Here is a 19,449-nt window from a genome sequence, read left to right as displayed (position 1 = left end):
ACCATAAAAGAGGCCAAATTCTGCAGCAGGACGGTGCTCCATCGCATACTTCCATCTCCACATCAAAGTTCCTCAAGGCGAAGAAGATCAAGATGCTCCAGGATTGGCCAGCCCAGTCACCAGACATGAACATCGTTGAGCATATGTGGGGTAGGATGAAAGAGGACGCATGGAAGACGAAACCAAAGAATATTGATGAACTCTGGGAGGCATGCAAGACTGCTTTCTTAGCTATTCCTGATGACTTCATCAATAAATTGTATGAATCCTTGCCAAACCGCATGGATGCAGTCCTTCAAGCTCATGGAAGTCATTCAAGATCTTACATTTGGATCTCACAGCATCACAACTTAATTTGCTGACATATTTTTGTATTTGCAGTAAATTTGTTAAATTTCTGTATAGGCAACAAAACTTTTGTCTTGCCAAAATTTGACCTTTCTGTCTTGATTAAATGATAAATATTTTTTCTGTGAAAATTATTTATTTCAGTGCACTAAACATAATTTGGGAGGGTTTTAGCTTTTCATATGAGCTATTTCTAACACCAATGAATTAAAGGTCAGGTTAATATCAGGTATTTCTAGAAAATAGATAAGCGACAAGACTTTTGTCAGGGACTGTATTACAATATATCGTATCGTAGCCCCTGTATCATGATACGTATTGGATCGGCAGATACTTGGCAATACACAGCCCTACTGGACCAACGATTGTATTGTTCTTCACATACAGTAACTGAAATGTAAAACTGTTAAAATAAAAGGATCAAACTATTGCATAGACATTATACATCAATATCTGTCCCTTTGTGTTTTGAACGTCAATGGAGCGCTGCGTGCTGAGACTGTGTTGCTTTAAGTGCATCATCCTGAGCACGGGATGTGCATAAGCATTTTGTGCCGCTCTGTATTGAAGTCTTTCAAATTATAATAATTTTGCGCAATGAAAGATTGTTAATAGTCTTGCTTGTTCTGTCCTATCTATCCTATGTTGTTGCCTCTTAAAAAGCTGAGCTATACATTTAAATAAATGTTTAATTGTATAGTATATATTTTTCTTTAAATATATTTACTTGCTTTTCAGAAATTATGGATGAAGGAGTTAGCAGGACTCCTGTTTATTTTCAGTGTCTATTAATAAAGCTATTAATGCACTGGTTTACTATTATTTAATAAATAGTTCACTACATTTGTGTCTGTTTGTAATTTTATTTTACAAAGTTAAGAAAGTAATGTTTAAGTCAAGCCTGTTGTACATTTTTACCAGATAAATCTCATAAGCTAATGTTCAAAGCAACCCCTTGAATAATTTGCTTTTATAGCCTATTCACCTTATTCACCTGGCGGCCATTTTGAAAACTCTAACGCCGTTGTGGGGTACACAAACCCGGAAGCTGGACTCCGATACGGTACTAATCAGTAGCAGCATTCTGTGTCACTCACTTTCTGCCTGCTGTGTGTAACAAAATCATGTAATGCATCACTGATCATATGTTTATGTATATAGTTTTCATTTGTTAATGTTTTTTAATTTTCCTCCTAATGTAATTTCTAATGTTCTGACCTTTTCTGGTACGTTTTTCCATACTTACAATATACAAGCAGGCCATTTGTATTCCTCCATACCAATAAATGTACATAGTTACCATTTACAAACCTAGACCAGCCTATCAATGTTTTTGAATGACTTATTTCTTTCTGATGTTCAGTTGTAAAGTTATGAAAGACATCATCCATGTGTCATAAAATTGTACTTTATTCTTTAGATAAATGGACATTTTATTCTACATATATGAAGATCCAGTAGCTTATACATAGACATATCTCCCACATGTAAATTCACTGTATCAACTATAATACTGACCTGCCCACATTGACACTATATGATAGATTAAAATAAGCTGATAACATCACCGTTTTCTCCAGAATGAAATTTTGTTGCAATATTACCGTTCAACACCGTGAAGCTGCTTTGGAACAATCGGCATTGTAAAAGCGCTAAATAAAGCTGACTTGTCATGTCCCAGTCTTGCTATTGCTTGAGTCTTTCGAACTTCGTCTGCAGTAAAGTGCAGAAATTACGACCAGGATCCCTTCTGATATAAGAAACTAGAGGTTGTTTCTTATCCTCTGGGAAACGGTGAAAGGTTTGTCCTCTGTATGATTTTTTTCCTGTGCGATGAGGTGCACTGGGGAACACAGCAGTGCGGTGCCATTGCCGCTCAGAGAATCTGTGGCGCGAGACTTACTGGAAGTGAAAGTGTACCCCTCAAGCTCCGTAGAATGTTCCAGGTGAATAAGGCGAATGCCAAAGCAAATGTAAGAATAGCAGAATATCTGACACGCCAGAAATTCTTAAGACCATCCGATGATTCCCGATCAGGAGAGGGTTGTCGCCTCTTGTTTCCCCCTGTACACTGCACGAACACCTCACGACAAACGACGCACGATAAACCTGAAAATCGTCCCGACCCAAAAAAAAGAGTCACACGAGTCAGAATTCGGCTCGAAATCGGACGAAAATCGCACAGTGTATGCCCAGCTTTAGCTATGCAGTGTCTGCAAACTGCCATCTCTAACCCCTCTTCATCACATTTGGTGTTTGTCTTCTTAGAGGTCTCCCTGGTTGATGTTGATGTTTCCCAGATGCCTTTTTTATGTCCCTGTAACACGGTGTCATATCAAATATACCTGTATGCATAAAGTAAATCCAGAAAGTGGTCAATGCCGCAGAGTTTTTCTCTTTCATGAAGCCAATATGTCCATTCACGGAAAGCTTTTTGGAAAACATCACCACCAGTGATGGGCAGTAACGCGTTACTGTAATCCGATTAAGTAACGAGTAAAGTAAGGGATTACAATTGCAAAAACAGTAATTAGATTAATGTTACAACTCTGAGTGAACTCTCTGCTTCTCACCGCGGGGCTTCTCATGTGCTGCGAGCAAATCAGTCCCCGCAGAAGTGGAGCAGTGCTGCGCCTTCTGAGAATATATTCCACAGTATGTATAAGTTTATAAGATAGCTGTGTCTCATGTAACCTTGTTATTTGTACGCGCTGTGACTATACACACTGCAACATGTAAATAGGAAAATGTTGGTGTTATTTTGTCACTTTTTGAGCAGTAGGCTAGCTGAAGCCATATACCTCCAGTCTTTGTGCTAAGCTAGGCTAGCGGGAGTGCGTGTCAGACTGAGTTATGGGATGCATGGAGATGAGAATGATATATATGGACTTATCTAACTCTGGGAGGATACACTTAATAAGCCAAAGTCCCAAAAAGTTGGCGTGTTCCTTTAAGTGACGACGATGGCCAACAAAAGTTTAGTCTGGTTACACTTCAGGCCTGTGATATTGATCTAATTTTCGATTCGTATTTTCGATTTTATTTGCCAGGAATTAAAAATATATATGAGGTAAAACTATTAAAAATGCTGCGTTCTGTCTTGCGCAACTTCCTTCCCTTCACAGCGGTGAGCATTGGTTCCCCCAAACCCCAAATTTAACGTCAGAATCAGCACAATCTGAGATTATTGCAAAATGCAGTCTCTACTGTTAAATTGTGGAACGCGTTTATTAATAAATAGGTAACGCTATTAAAAGTAAAATAATCCGCACAAGAGTTTCCAGCTTCAAGGCGGCGTGTACGCTTTGAAACCAATGCACCTTGTGCGCGTCTACACCATCAAATACACACAACAAATACTCTATGTCAAAATGACCACTTGTAGAGTATTCACTTAAATATTATAAGGAGAAAATATAAGATCTGCCTTCGGTCTTTAAAGGGGCAGCGTCTAATAAACCCTGATTCACATTAATTGGGTCATTAATGTGAATCAAGCAAAAGGCGAAGAGAAAGATACTTGCAGCTAGTAATAGATTAAAAAGCATTATTCTATTAATTTGTACAGTTAAATCTATGCAGTCTTTTGTAGGTCATTACCCAACAGTAATGTTAGTAGACCTTCCTGAAATTAAAGCACCGTATTTTATTTGTATCTTTGTTTCATTGTATATTTACTGTATTTATTTGACCATATGTTTGTACTTTGTTTCTTGTTTTTATTGTATTCATATATAAATCAAAAAATGCATTGAACTTTCATGTACATATCCATGTCATTTCACAGTGCCATCATTAATAACACATCATCATTGTTTCAAAGGACCATGTCACCGCTTTAGTTGAGGGGCCACAAACTGCCCGATTTTTGCCCCGATTTTGAGTCGCCGACAGGTTTTATGATATCGCTGACAAATGCCCGAGATCACAGGCAAATCGGTGCTCGTGCATGCGAGTGACAATCACGCAGTGTGAATAATCATAGACGAGATCAGAGAGAATCGCCGACGCCGGTGAGATATTTGGCATGCTAAATATCTGGAGCTGTCGGCGAACTCCTGCTGTGTGAACTGCGTTCTGACTGAAAATTACACCGACAGCCAATGAGAGAGTGAGATACAGGGCAGCAGGACGTTCAGGGAGGAGTTATAGAGCAGAATATCAGTATTTTAATAGATATATTTACAAGAAAAAAGCACTTCCCTTTCTCATGAGAAGTTTGGTCACTTAAGATTCGACGCCCTGTTGGCGATTGGGCTGTCCGGGTCATCCGAAACGTCAGGAGAGTTTCACTTCAATTAAATCCAAGTTCGATGTGTGATGGACTAGTTCTCGAAGCAAGTCCAATATTTCAGAGACAGCACCATCAAGGGACAATAACATTAATGACAATCACACAGACAGAGACAGAAATGTAGACAGTGGTGGACATTCTGACAATCACACAGACAGAGACAGAAATGTAGACAGTGGTGGACATGCTGCCATCTTGGATGACTTCCTGGTCGCACGGTGATGACCTGGTAATGAGTAAACATGGTAATGAGGTGCATGGTTTGATGATCGATTATTTAGCTTGAATAATCAGAAGAAAAAAAATATTTACAAAACACACTATTCCACATCCTGCACAATTAAAACAAATGTCTTGTCCTTCTAACAAACTTACCAGCTGAGTGCTGTGAACACATATATGGTGAATATAACTACCATTACATAAATGAACCATGGTTCTACTTTGAATAAAACATACACAAATAATAATGAATAAATATTGTTTAAGTAAAATAAATATTGTAGTTATTTAATAGTAACCACAAATGAAACATTGCTTGCTTCAGATCCATAGTTTAACTATGTAACTAAACAGTTAACTGGAGCCATTGACTTCTACAGTAGGAAAAAAAATACTATGGAAGTCAATGGCTCCAGTTAACTCTTTGGTTACTGACATTCATCAAAATATCTTCCCTTGTGTTCAGCTGAAGAAAGAAATTCATACAGGTTTAAAACAGCTTGAGGGTGAGTAAAGGATGACAGAATTTATTCTCTAAACCCACCTACAGGATTCATTTTAGTAAGCAACGGGATAACATTTCTTTTAATAATAATCTATTCTAATTGGATAATTAGGCAAAGAAGTTCCACTGCATTTGGGAAGCTGTAAATGTGTGCAACACGGCAATGAGATTGACCAAGCTCTTTTATAGCCTCTGTTAGTGACATCATCAGAATGCGCCAGCATCAGAGGCTATAATTAGATGTGCCACAGGTGACTCGTCAGGTCTTTTAGTCTTCAGACCATACTCTGTGTGTGCGCGTGCGCTTTCTGTGCTAGGAGTTAGTTTTGCTAGGCAATGAACAGAAAACCTTTCTCTTTTCCTTCTACACTGTATCTGACAAGTGAAAGAAAAGAAACAAAAGAAAATGAGCAATATTGTGTTTGGGCATAATTATCAGTGTTGGGGAAGCTACTCTGAAACTGTAGCTTTACAAGCTACTTGTAAGTTAAAGTAGTTAAGTTACATTCAAGCTAACGTTTTGAAAAAGTAGTTAGCTACACTACAAGGTACGATCAAAAAGTAGCTAGCTACATTGATACTACTTCCTTTTTTTTTTTTTTTTACAATGACAAATAACTTTGAATAATTAATGAATGTTATACTATTTGGGGTTTCAAGCAATATAATGCAATGTAATTGATTTGCAAAGAGTATAGTGTGAATTTAGGTTGATTGGGATTGATTGGGATTGGGACCCCCCAGTCATTTTAAAGGCAAAAACTGTCCGAATCATTTGAATAATTTATACAATAAACACAATAATCTAATAAAGCCTATATCTCAAACTGACTGTCAAAGTGCAACATGGCTAAAAATGTAACATCAGTGCAAGAATAAAATCTATGCAACTTAAATTAAATATTCAGGAGTCAGGGTTTGGGTGACCACCACCAAACAAACCAAATACGAGAAATGTTACCAACACTGAAACATAACCTGAAACTGTTATATAATGTTAATAAAACATTTGTATTCTGCCTTTCAGCTGATAACATGTCTTCATTTTAATTTAAATTCAACATCACTGAGCCCAAAGGCAGCAGACATCATGCAGATAAACTATTTCTGAAAGAGTTCTGACCAAGTCCAACTTAAAATCCACAAAATAAATAATGAACAAATAAAATATAAATCAACATGAAATTAGTTCATTGACAGTTTTATATATTCATTTATATTATATATTAACAATATAACCAATTTACTGAATTATCCAGTAGTTTTCTGAACAGATGCATTTATTATAATACTTAAAAACTAACAGACTGATGGAAATGTGGGACATTTTCTCAATATTAGGTTAAACTCACAGCACATGCAGTGATGGAGCGCAGCATTATGAACAGAACCGCTGTAAGTATCATGAACTGCTCGCGTGAATGGTGCAGACGCTTTGCCTGCATATTTATTTTCATTTCGAATGGTTTCGTTTAAAAGTGTACATTTCAAGCTTTCTATAGCCTACACATGATATGGCTCATGTCTGTGAGGCAAGTAGCCTGCTGAGTTTTGGTTTATTTACAATGTTGTTTTACTGCTGAGCAGCTTAGGAGTGAAGCGCGTCTGCAAGCTTAGCTTCCCTCACATCGCTCAGCTCCGCTCATTCTCGTCGGTCGTCAGATTCAGAACCTCAAAAAGGAATGTAGCTGTTGGTCGCACTACTCCGCTACTGGCTGTATAAAGTAGTTAGCTCCTGGAAAAGCTACACTGTTTTAAAAGTAACTGAGCTACTGACAAGCTACTGAAAAATGTAGTTAAGCTAGTAGCGTCGCTACTGCCCAACACTGATAATTATTGCGAGCATTGTGAATTCCAGGCAGATCTGATGAAAGATTAAAACACAGCCTTTTATCTAGAACATTTTTACCTGTCTGGTTGATATTTGTCTTAATTTAATGCTGAGCAATTAAATGAAACTTCTCATCTAATTTGAGAAGTTGGATGCTTGTATTAATATATGTTCTGGCTGTTATTTGGCTACATTTAAATAAGTAATTAAATAGTGAAATAGCCATATATAAAAAAGGACTCCTCATGTTATGCTAAAGCATATTAGAAGTTACTCAAGGTGGTGACTCGTGCAATAGCCAGATTACAGCTAGACTTCCCTTCAGAATCTCCATTCGTTTAACCCGTTCCTAGGGAAAACCGTATTCTTCATGTGCATTTGTATCCTCAATATGAACTTATTTGACTATCATTTATGCATGTTTTTTTTTTAACTCGTTCCCTGTCAAACACAGAATTTTCCATTTGTGAGAAACTGCTTCTCGGCCAAAAATGGAATTTTCCAGGTGTCTGTGTTTTCACACTCAGACGCTAGGGGGTGCTATTATGCATCTGCAGAATCAAAAAAACACATGAGGAAGATGGGAAGTTCAGTTCGTTTACGCGAACCGGTTCTTTCGGACAGTTTGTTTAAATTACCGGTTCTTTTATGTCCTTATATAATAATTTTAGTTTTTATTATCCCGCCTGATGAAAACAGATTCAAACACATTCATATAAAGTATTTGTAATCATAAATTAGTATAGTAATAATTATTATTGTCATCATCTTGGATACGTTTTTTCGTTTATGTTTTGTAAAAGCACTCAATACAGCCTCTGTCGTAGAGACACTGATATTTTACACAGATTAAATAAATTTACATTGGTTCACCCGTGCTCATGTTACCAGCATCAGTTATCCGAGAGAAACAGTTCGGTTCAAGGCGACAATATCAAGCATGCTCAGTATCTCAGCTCATCGGTTCTCAGAATCGAACGTGTCCGATAGAAACGGTTCTCGATTCTGTACTGGTGATTCGAAAGATCGAACGCGTCCGATAGAAACGGTTCTCGATTCTGTACTGGTGATCCGAACGATTGAACGTGTCCAATAGAAACGGTTCTCGATTCTGTACTGGTGATCCAAAAGATCAACCGCGTCCGATAGAAACGGTTCTTGATTTTGTACTGGTGATCCAAAAGATCGACCGCGTCCGATAGAACCGGTTCTCGATTCTGTACTGGTGATCCAAAAGATCGAACGAGTCCGATAGAAATGGTTCTCGACTCTGTACTAGTGATCCAAAAGATTGAACGTGTCTGATAGAAACGGTTCTCGATTCTGTACAGGTGGTCTGAAAGATCGAACGCGTCCGATAGAAACGGTTCTCGATTCTGTACTGGTGAGCAGAAAGATCGAACGCGTCCGATAGAAGCGGTTCTCGATTCTGTACTGGTGAGCCGAAAGATCGAACGTATCCGATAGAAACGGTTCTCGATTCTGTACTGGTGATCCGGAAGATCGAAAGTGTCTGATAGATATGGTTCTCGATTCTGTACAGGTGATCCGAAAGATCGAACGTGTCCGATAGAAACGGTTCTCGATTCTGTACTGGTGATCCGAAAGATCGAACATGTCCGATAGAAACGGTTCTCGATTCTGTACTGGTGATCCGAAAGATCGAATGTGTCCGATAGAAACGGTTCTCGATTCTGTACTGGTGATCCGAAAGATCGAACGTGTCCGATAGAAACGGTTCTCGATTCTGTACTGGTGATTCGAAAGATCGAACATGTCCGATAGAAACGGTTCTCGATTCTGTACTGGTGAGCAGAAAGATCGAACGCGTCCGATAGAAACGGTTCTCGATTCTGTACTGGTGAGCCGAAGGATCGAACGTATCCGATAGAAACGGTTCTCGATTCTGTACTGGTGATCTGGAAGATCGAATGTGTCTGATAGATACGGTTCTCGATTCTGTACAGGTGATCCGAAAGATCGAACGTGTCCGATAGAAACGGTTCTCGATTCTGTACTGGTGATCCGAAAGATCGAACATGTCCGATAGAAACGGTTCTCGATTCTGTACTGGTGATCCAAAAGATCGAACGTGTCCGATAGAAATGGTTCTCGATTCTGTACTGGTGATCCGAAAGATCGAACGTGTCTGATAGAAACGGTTCTCGATTCTGTACTGGTGGTCTGAAAGATCGAACGCGTCCGATAGAAACGGTTCTCGATTCTGTACTGGTGATCCAAGAACCGCTGCAACCCGGTCCTGACTTGAGAACCGCTGTAGCTGTGAATGTGTACTGAGCTGAGAACTGCTGCGAGCTAAATATGTAACTGATATCGAACCTACTGTTTTGATTATATTTTAAAATGTGTATCGACTTAGAAATTAAATAAGAAAAAAGCTGTTCGTGAAAATATCACGCATTATTGATAAAACAAATAAATGTTTACCGTAAAAAAAAAGTTTGACCTTTTTACAATCCATCGTGTTTCCAAACTTTAAAATAATACAGTGATAAGACAGCTTTATGTGATGTTTCCAAACATGATTCTTTTTATACACTTAACCTGCATTTCGTTCCTCTGAACAAATAACACGCATACTCATCAGCTTGTCGGTTCTCAGTATCGAACGTATCCGAAAAAAGCGGTTTTCGATTCTGTACTGCTGATCCGATAACCGCTGTACATTCGGTTACAGGCGCATGCTCAGTATCAGCTGCTTCTCCGGGCAAAACATGTCTCAGTTCAGTGAACTGTTGGAGATACAACATATACTTCAAGATATTAGTTAATTTCTAGCCGGAAAAACTGTCACTCATGTCAGAAAGTGAGTAACTAATGTAACGTGTGGGATCAGCGCTGATTTGAGACACGAACCGTTTAGAACGTTTCAGTCCAATTTGGTGAACTAGTTCGAGCGGTTCACTTAAGAGAATGATTTGTTCGTGAACCGGACATCACTAGAGGAAGATGCAGTAAAAAAGGGATCTTAAATAAGATGATGCATATGCAAAATGTGATCAACATTAGTCATCATATAAATCAAAACTATCTAATGTTAGTGATTGAAATGTGGACCCAGGATGAGCTCCAGGACTGAAGCATTAGGTGTGTAGTTGGACTCAATCTCCTCCATCTGTGTTTGATCATCTCTGAATCTGATCTGGATACAGTCTTTCACAAAAACGTGATTATCTCAGCCTTTTGTTCAAAATGTAGCTTTTTTAAAATGAAACTTACCCATATTCAAGTGTTGATAAAAAAGGAATGCATGAAGCTAGAAAAATATATATTTTTTTAATCTCTGCATTAATTAACACTTTACCCCTAAGGACGAGGTCTCTTTCTTCCCACTGTTTTATTTTCCACCATTTGATGTAATATGGGATTCCAATCATTTTCTTCCATATCTTTACATTACACCATTCCTACTATTTTAATGGCTTTGAGCCAGATTTACTAACAGTTTGCAAACCCTCTTTTGGCGTTCAACTACTGTCAGGATTTAATAAAGACATGCAGTGAAAATTTTGTGCTGAAAAGGTATGGGCACATTTTTTTTTTGCAGCTGACCTTATTGCAAAGGCAATTGTAGGAGTTTCCTTTTCAGATGCAAAATGTATGGGAGGAGAGTATTTAAATTAATCATGGTTAATCAAGGTTATTTACCTGGTTATTTTAACGTTGGTGCTCATAAATTTACTAGTGTTTGTGCTATTATTTACTTCCACAAAAAAGCAGACGCTAACTGGTAGATTGTGTCGGTCATGGCATCAGCATCTGTGTGCTTTAACTATTTCCCTGCCAAACACAGAATTTTCCATTATTTATGAAAAACCCATCCTGTAGTCCTGTAGAGCATCCTGCTCCTCATCTCATTCACTTACATTAGATAGATTAGATTTATATGATTAATGTTAGAGAATGAGATGAGGAGCAGGATGAGGAGCAGGACTGAAGCATTAGAGGTGTAGATGGACTCGATCTCCTCATCTGTGTCTGATTATCTCTGATCATTAATCATCATATAAATCTAATCTATCTAATGTTAGTGAATGAGATGAGGAGCAGGACTGAAGCATTAGAGGTGTAGATGGACTCGATCTCCTCATCTGTGTCTGATCATCTCTGATCATTAATCATCATATAAATCTAATCTATCTAATGTTAGTGAATGAGATGAGGAGCAGGATGAGGAGCAGGACTGAAGCATTAGAAGTGGAGATGGACTCGATCTCCTCATCTGTGTCTGATCATCTCTGATCATTAATCATCATATAAATCTAATCTATCTAATGTTAGTGAATGAGATGAGGAGCAGGATGAGGAGCAGGACTGAAGCATTAGAGGAGTAGATGGACTCGATCTCCTCATCTGTGTCTGATTATCTCTGATCATTAATCATCATATAAATCTAATCTATCTAATGTTAGTGAATGAGATGAGGAGCAGGATGAGGAGCAGGACTGAAGCATTAGAGGTGTAGATGGACTCGAGCTCCTCATCTGTGTCTGATTATCTCTGATCATTAATCATCATATAAATCTAATCTATCTAATGTTAGTGAATGAGATGAGGAGCAGGATGAGGAGCAGGACTGAAGCATTAGAGGTGTAGATGGACTCGATCTCCTCATCTGTGTTTGATCATCTCTGATTATTAATCATCATATAAATCTAATCTATCTAATGTTAGTGAATGAGATGAGGAGCAGGATGAGGAGCAGGACTGAAGCATTAGAGGTGTAGATGGACTCGATCTCCTCATCTGTGTCTGATCATCTCTGATCATTAATCATCATATAAATCTAATCTATCTAATGTTAGTGAATGAGATGAGGAGCAGGATGAGGAGCAGGACTGAAGCATTAGAGGTGTAGATGGACTCGATCTCCTCATCTGTGTTTGATCATCTCTGATTATTAATCATCATATAAATCTAATCTATCTAATGTTAGTGAATGAGATGAGGAGCAGGATGAGGAGCAGGACTGAAGCATTAGAGGAGTAGATGGACTCGATCTCCTCATCTGTGTCTGATCATCTCTGATCATTAATCATCATATAAATCTAATCTATCTAATGTTAGTGAATGAGATGAGGAGCAGGATGAGGAGCAGGACTGAAGCATTAGAGGAGTAGATGGACTCGATCTCCTCATCTGTGTCTGATCATCTCTGATCATTAATCATCATATAAATCTAATCTATCTAATGTTAGAGAATGAGATGAGGAGCAGGATGAGGAGCAGGACTGAAGCATTAGAGGAGTAGATGGACTCGATCTCCTCATCTGTCTGATCATCTCTGATCATTAATCATCATATAAATCTAATCTATCTAATGTTAGTGAATGAGATGAGGAGCAGGATGAGGAGCAGGACTGAAGCATTAGAGGAGTAGATAGACTCGATCTCCTCATCTGTGTTTGATCATCTCTGATCTGGAGTCAGTCTTTCACAAAAATATGATTTTCTCAGCTTTTTTTTCAAAATGTTGCTTTTTTTATGAAACGTACCCATATTCAAGTGTTGATAAAAAAAGGAATGCAAAGGGTTTTTTTGTTTAAAAGAAGAGGGTATTCATAAAACAAAATTTTCTATGGGCTATTCAATTTTGGTGAAAATGTTCAAAAACCCTGACGGTGGCTGGCAACTTATTTTTAAAAAACGCTGGCAGTGAAAGAGTAATTTGCACGTCGTCAGTAGATCACACACAGAACTTTCCACTCCCATCAGCTGTGTTCACAGCGACCCGTTTCGGTGCATGTTTCTTTAAATGATCAGTGACTGCTCACCCCACCCCTTTCTTACGTGGGGCATGTAGACACAAGACATGTAAAGTGCTGCCTTGGTGGACAGCGTACAATTGGCTGAGGGTGGAAATATGCTAATATGGTCCGTCAGTGGTTGTGGGTTGATTGAGAGCAATATTAACATCATATTGTTCAGAAAATTAAAACCGTTTAATTGTTAAATGGATTTTTATCACTGTGGTATGGTAGTCTGCACATTGCAGATAAACATTTATAGGTGTAAACATTAAATAAAAGATGTATGTTGCAAACACCATATAAAAGTGAATTTTGCATCCAATGACCCCTTTAAAATAACTCTCCCTTAAAGGTGGGGGGTAAGTGTTATTTCAAAACCGTTTTACAAAACGGACCTGGGCAGAGTGCAATAACAAACTTGTAGCAAATCAGCAGGTAAGGGGCGTGTCTACTAATGATGGTGAGAAGAGAGCGCTCAGTAGCCTGACAAGCCAGACCCACATCAAGATGTTTGGTCTGGAAACTCACCATTGACAGCTTAATCTGAGGGGCGGGATAAACGGTTGTCTTTCAAACTCCCTCTGCACGGCGTGCACGCAATTGGATAGCGCTACAACCAACCAGAGCGACGAAGGCGAAGCAGAGCTAGTTGACAGATTAAACTTTTGCCGTATCCGGTCAGCAATACTCAGAACACATCTTTCCTTCTTAAGAATGACTTCAGTGCCGTTCTTTTCTCAGAGAAAAGCTTAACTCCAAGTCTTCCAGAGTTGCTGTCAAAGCCGATTCGAAAGACCGCCTTTCGCCAGTTTCTGTGTTTACTGACAAGCGCAAGCGCAACTCTGCTGTCATTATGATAAGCCCCACCCACCGACTCAATACACGATGTTATTGGCCCAACCAGAGTTAGTCTTTTACAGCTCAGAAGGGTATTGAGAGTTGCTAGACGACACTCGCGGCAGATTAGATTTGCTGCCGCTAGGGTGCGTCTAGATTTCAAGGCTAAGTGCTCAGTGTATGTCATTCAAAACACAAGACACACAATAACAGACATTATCCAAGAACTAATATATGCTGCATTTGCTTGAATATGCTCGTGTGTCATGTTCCCTTGTTTGTCCATTTGCGATCGTATAGTCGCTCACTTCAGTGATGATAAAGACCCGTTCATTTCCACGCCGTATGGAGCATCTAAATCAAAGTTTCAAGAGTCAGCTCACAAAATGTGTCTGACAAGTAAGATACTATACTCTTAATATATGTTTGTTTCCTCTTTTCATGATCTTCATAACCCTTATCCGGTCATAATTGTAATATGTCGTCAGCGGGACTATCCTACTCATGTTCTATCGAGTTGTCATGAGAACGGTTTGTGTTTTTGTGATCGCTATAACTCTAATCTGGTCATAATTGTAATATGTCGTTAGCTGGACTGTCAGCTCGTGTTCTATCGAGTTGTTCATGAGAACGGTTTGTGTTTTGTGATGGCTATAACTCTAATCTGGTCATAATTGTAATATGTCGTTAGCTGGACTGTCGGCTCGTGTTCTATCGAGTTGATCATGAGAACGGTTTGTGTTTTGTGATCGCTATAACTCTAATCTGGTCATAATTGTAATATGTCGTCAGCTGGACTGTCTGCTCGTGTTCTATCGAGTTGATCATGAGAACGGTTTGTGTTTTGTGATCGCTATAACTCTAATCTGGTCATAATTGTAATATGTCGTCAGCTGGACTGTCTGCTCGTGTTCTATCGAGTTGTTCATGAGAACGGTTTGTGTTTTGTGATCGCTATAACTCTAATCTGGTCATAATTGTAATATGTCGTTAGCTGGACTGTTGGCTCGCGATCTATCGAGTTGATCATGAGAACGGTTTGTGTTTTTGTGATCGCTATAACTCTAATCTGGTCATAATTGTAATATGTCGTCAGCTGGACTGTCGGCTCGTGTTCTATCGAGTTGTCATGAGAATGGTTTGTGTTTTGTGATCGCTATAACTCTAATCTGGTCATAATTGTAATATGTCGTTAGCTGGACTGTCGGCTCGTGTTCTATCGAGTTGATCATGAGAACGGTTTGTGTTTTTGTGATCGCTATAACTCTAATCTTATCATGATGGTAATATGTTTGTTAGTTGGACTATCATGCTTGTGTTCTATCGAGTTGTTTTTGTGATGGAAGGGGTGACTTTTTCATTGAATATTCGACCTAGAATTGTAACACAGATTCTGCCATAGTTTTTGCCTGGGTTATGTATGTATGGGGCGGAGCTATCAAAATAGGACCGATACCCTTTTGAGGAGATAGGGCGTGTTTGTTTCGGTAATTTGAAATGACAATAACGGTTACCAGAAAGCACTTAGCCCACCTTTAAACCCAGCAGTAGCAGTATACCTCCTGAAAGTTGGGGGCTTGTTACACCACAAAATCTCGAGCCAAGAAACCTCCAGGAGGTGATCGCAATGCAACCGTGTGACCAGAAAAGTGATGATAGCCAAAAGGCAGAGAAGTAATGACACTGACGCATCGGCAGGGGAGCCAGCAAAGGCGATGCCTATCTGGGCAGTGGTGATCAGAGGGGTACTTTGCACAGTAGTCCTAGGTTTGTTGCATAATCTGACCCAAACCAGTGATTTATACAGATTATCTGGAGTCTGACTTAACCCTTTAGGCGCCAGAATTTTTTTCCCTAAAACGTTCGATTTTGACATCTTAATTTCAAAAGGCTATATCTTAAAGCTACACTGTGTAACTTTTTTAGTTTATTCTTAGCTAAAATCACTTAGTTCTTTCAAAAATATATGTGCTCATTAATGTATATTTACTTCTTTCAAGTAATAATGCATTCTCGTAATTTTATAATATACCATTGAAAATGCATAAGTGTTGGGTTCAGATGGCGGTCGCCATGTTGCTCCTCCATCTTGAAAGTACATTTGCCAAAGAGGGACATACCCGTAAATTCAAGCTTCGCTTTTCGCGTTTTTACACTCGATGGCACCGTGTCGAATGTGGCACCTTTCTAACTGCACGTCGGACCCGCAATATTCCCAGAACATTGCCGGGTCGCCTTCTGTGTGAAAGCAACCACGTCCCGGAATTGATTACCGAATTCGACCCGGGTCGGGGACCTAGTAACATTGCGGGATATGTATCACAGTCGCCAAGGAAGCGGAAAAGAGAATTAAGACGACAACGCAACAGGCAAATCAACAAGACAAAAGTAAATATTGGAGTGGCCTTTCCAAGATGGAAAGAGCTCATGAGGAGCAACGATTTTAAAAAGACCGCTGACGTTGCCTGCTTTCTTCTCGACAGGTAATATTAATTCAGCCTATTTGTGTATATTGGAAGTTTTATTGTTGCTTGGCTAATTATATCATGGTGTGCTGTGCATAACACTAGAACGACGTCTAGGATAGTTTTCCTGGTGTCAATGATGAAAAAGTATTGTTTACCTTATAACATAAATCCGTGTTCTATGACGGATAACATGAGATTAATATTTTAATTGCATTATAATTTGTTTGCCTTATGCTAGTGGTGTCGTACAATATACAGAATAACGACAGCACTGATAAAAGTTCCTTTACTAAGATTAGCTTGCATTCGTCTGGGAACCTGATAGCTGATGTTAGCAATGAAATGGTAAAGAATAACGAAAACGTAAAACTATTATTCATTTTACATAGATTAATTTGATCATAGATCATTTGGCAAATTAAATAACTGCAAATTATAATAGTTTTCAAAAGTAACCTCATCACTTTAAGCAACAGTCACCGAAGAGGTCTGTAACCATTTAGTGCTTTGTAAGTAATAAGCAAGATTTTAAAATGTATGCGATGTTTAATAGGGAGCCAGTCCAGTGTTGACAGAACTGGACTAATATGATCGTACTTCCTGGTTCTAGTAAGAACTCGAGCTGCTACATTTTGGTCAGTTGGAGTTTGTTTATTAAGCGAGCAGGGCAACCACCCAGTAGAGCATTACAATAATCTAGCCTTGAGCTCATGAACACATGTACTAACTGTTCAGCATTTTGCATTGAAAGCATGTGCCGTAATTTAGATATATTTTTAAGATGGTAGAATGCGGTTTTACAGATGCTAGAAACGTGGCTTTCAAATGAAAGATTGGTATCAAAGAGCACACCCAGGTTCCTCATTGACGACGAGGGCTTGACAGAGCAGTTAAGTCAACAGAGCAGTTAAGTCAAAGGCTAACAGTCAAGTGTTAGACAGCATTCTTGGTTACTACTTTTGGAGATTTTCTGTCCAATAATTAAAAATTCTGTTTTATCTGATTTAAGTTGCAGGAAATTACTATTCATACAATTTTTTATATCAGCTATGCATTCCGTTAATCTTGTGAGTTGGTAAGTTTCGTCAGGGCGCGAAGAAATATAGAGCGGAGTATCGTCAGCATAACAATGCAAACTAACACCATGCCTACTAATGATATCTCCCAGTGGTAGCATATACAAGGTGAAGAGCAGCTGTCCTAACACTGAGCCTTGCGGTACTCCATACTGAACTTGTGATCTGTGTCACATCTCTTCATTTATTGCTACAAACTGATAACGGATAGATAAGTACGATTTAATCCATGCCAATGCAATTCCACTAATGCCAACTTAATTTTCGAGTCTATTCAAAAGAATATTATGATCGATAGTATTGAATGCAGCGCTAAGATTGAGTAACACTAATAGCGAGATACAACCACAATCAGATGATAGGAGTAAATAATTTGTAACTCCAATGAGAGCAGTCTCAGTACTATGATACGGTCTAAATCCTGACTGGAAATCCTCACATATACTATTTTTGTCTAAAAAGGAACATAATTGCGAAGACACTGCCTTTTCTAGTATTTTTTTAGAAACGGTAGACTCGAGATTGGCCTGTAATTGACTAATTCTTTAGGATCAAGTTGCAGTTTTTTAATAAGTAGTTTAATTATTGCCAACTTAAAGGTTTTTGGTACATATCCTAATGTCAAGGATGAATTAATAATAGTAAGCAGAGGATCTATGACCTCTGGAAGCATTAGCCTAGTTGGTATAGGGTCAAGCATACATGTTGTTGATTTTGATGATTTAACAAGTTTAGCCAATTCTTCTCCTCCTGTAGCAGTGAATGACTGTCATATTTCCTCAGTGACAATACAATGCTCTGTCTGAAGTGATAACGGTAGTAGACGGCTGCATGGTTATAATTTTATTCCTAATATTATCAATCTTACTAGTAAAGAAGTTCATAAAGTCACTACTGCTGTGCTGTTTACAAACGTCAGAAGTTGAAGCTTTATTTTTTGATAATTTAGCCACTGTATCGAATAAATTCCGAGGGTTGTGTTTGTTTTCTTCTAAAAGAGTTGAGAAATAAGCAGATCTGGCAGTTTTTATGGCCTTTCTGTATGCAATCATGCTTTCTTTCCACAAATTGCGAAAAACCTCCATTTTTGTTTACTTCCAGCTGTGCTCCATTTTTCTGGCTGCTGTTTTAAGGGCCCGAGTGTGCTCGTTGTACCACGACGCTGGATTATTTGCTTTAATCTTCTTTAAGCGCCGGGGAGCAACTATGTCTAAAGTGCTAGTAAAGAGTCAATAGTTTCTGTTGCAACATCAAGTTCCTCTTGGCTATCTGAAATGCTGACGAGATGGTTATAGTCCTGCCATATTTGAAGCGAGGGGATGGCTTTGCAGCCTTAGGTAAATTAAGTATACATGATATTATATAATTACTAGAGAGAAGAGCAGCACCAGCCCAGGAGGGATGAATGCCGCCTATCTTCAACAGGTCAGGTCTGCCCCAAAAACTTTTCCAAATGTCTATGAACCCTGTTATTTTGCAGACACCACTTAGACAACCAGCCATTGAGTAAGGATAATCTGCTAACTATTTCATCACTCCTTCTAACATGGAGGGGACCAGAGAAAAATACTGCCTTTGACATCGTACTTGCGAGTTTACACACCTCTTTAATGTTAATTTTGGTGATCTCCGACTGGCAAAGTCGAACATCATTAGTGCCGACGTGAATAATAATCTTAGAGAATTTACGATTAGCTTTAGCCAGCACTTTTAAATTTGCTTTGATGTCAGGCGCTCTGGCTCCCGGTAAACATGTGACTATGGTGGCTGGTGTCTTTATTTTCACAGTCCGTGTAATAGAATCGCCAATAACTAGGACACTTTCAACAGGATCCTCAGTGGGTGCGTCACTGAGTGGGGAGAACCTGTTTGATGTTCTAATCGGAACGGAAGAGTGTTTTTTGATCCGCGACTATGCCGTCTCACATTTACCCAGCCCTGCTGCGCTGGCTCAGCTGGAACCAAACAATGAATGTTCACTAAGCTAGTCGCATCCAAAGCAGTATCTAAAGCCGTTACCTTCTCACTACTCTCACATAAAGCCTGGATGCATGTCTCTACATCTGAAATCTTCTCCGTCAGCCTGATTAATATCTT

The sequence above is a fragment of the Pseudorasbora parva genome, chromosome 6, assembly GCF_024679245.1.
Source record: "Pseudorasbora parva isolate DD20220531a chromosome 6, ASM2467924v1, whole genome shotgun sequence".
NCBI classification, from domain to species: domain Eukaryota; kingdom Metazoa; phylum Chordata; class Actinopteri; order Cypriniformes; family Gobionidae; genus Pseudorasbora; species Pseudorasbora parva.
Note: the sequence above shows the minus strand (reverse complement) of the source record.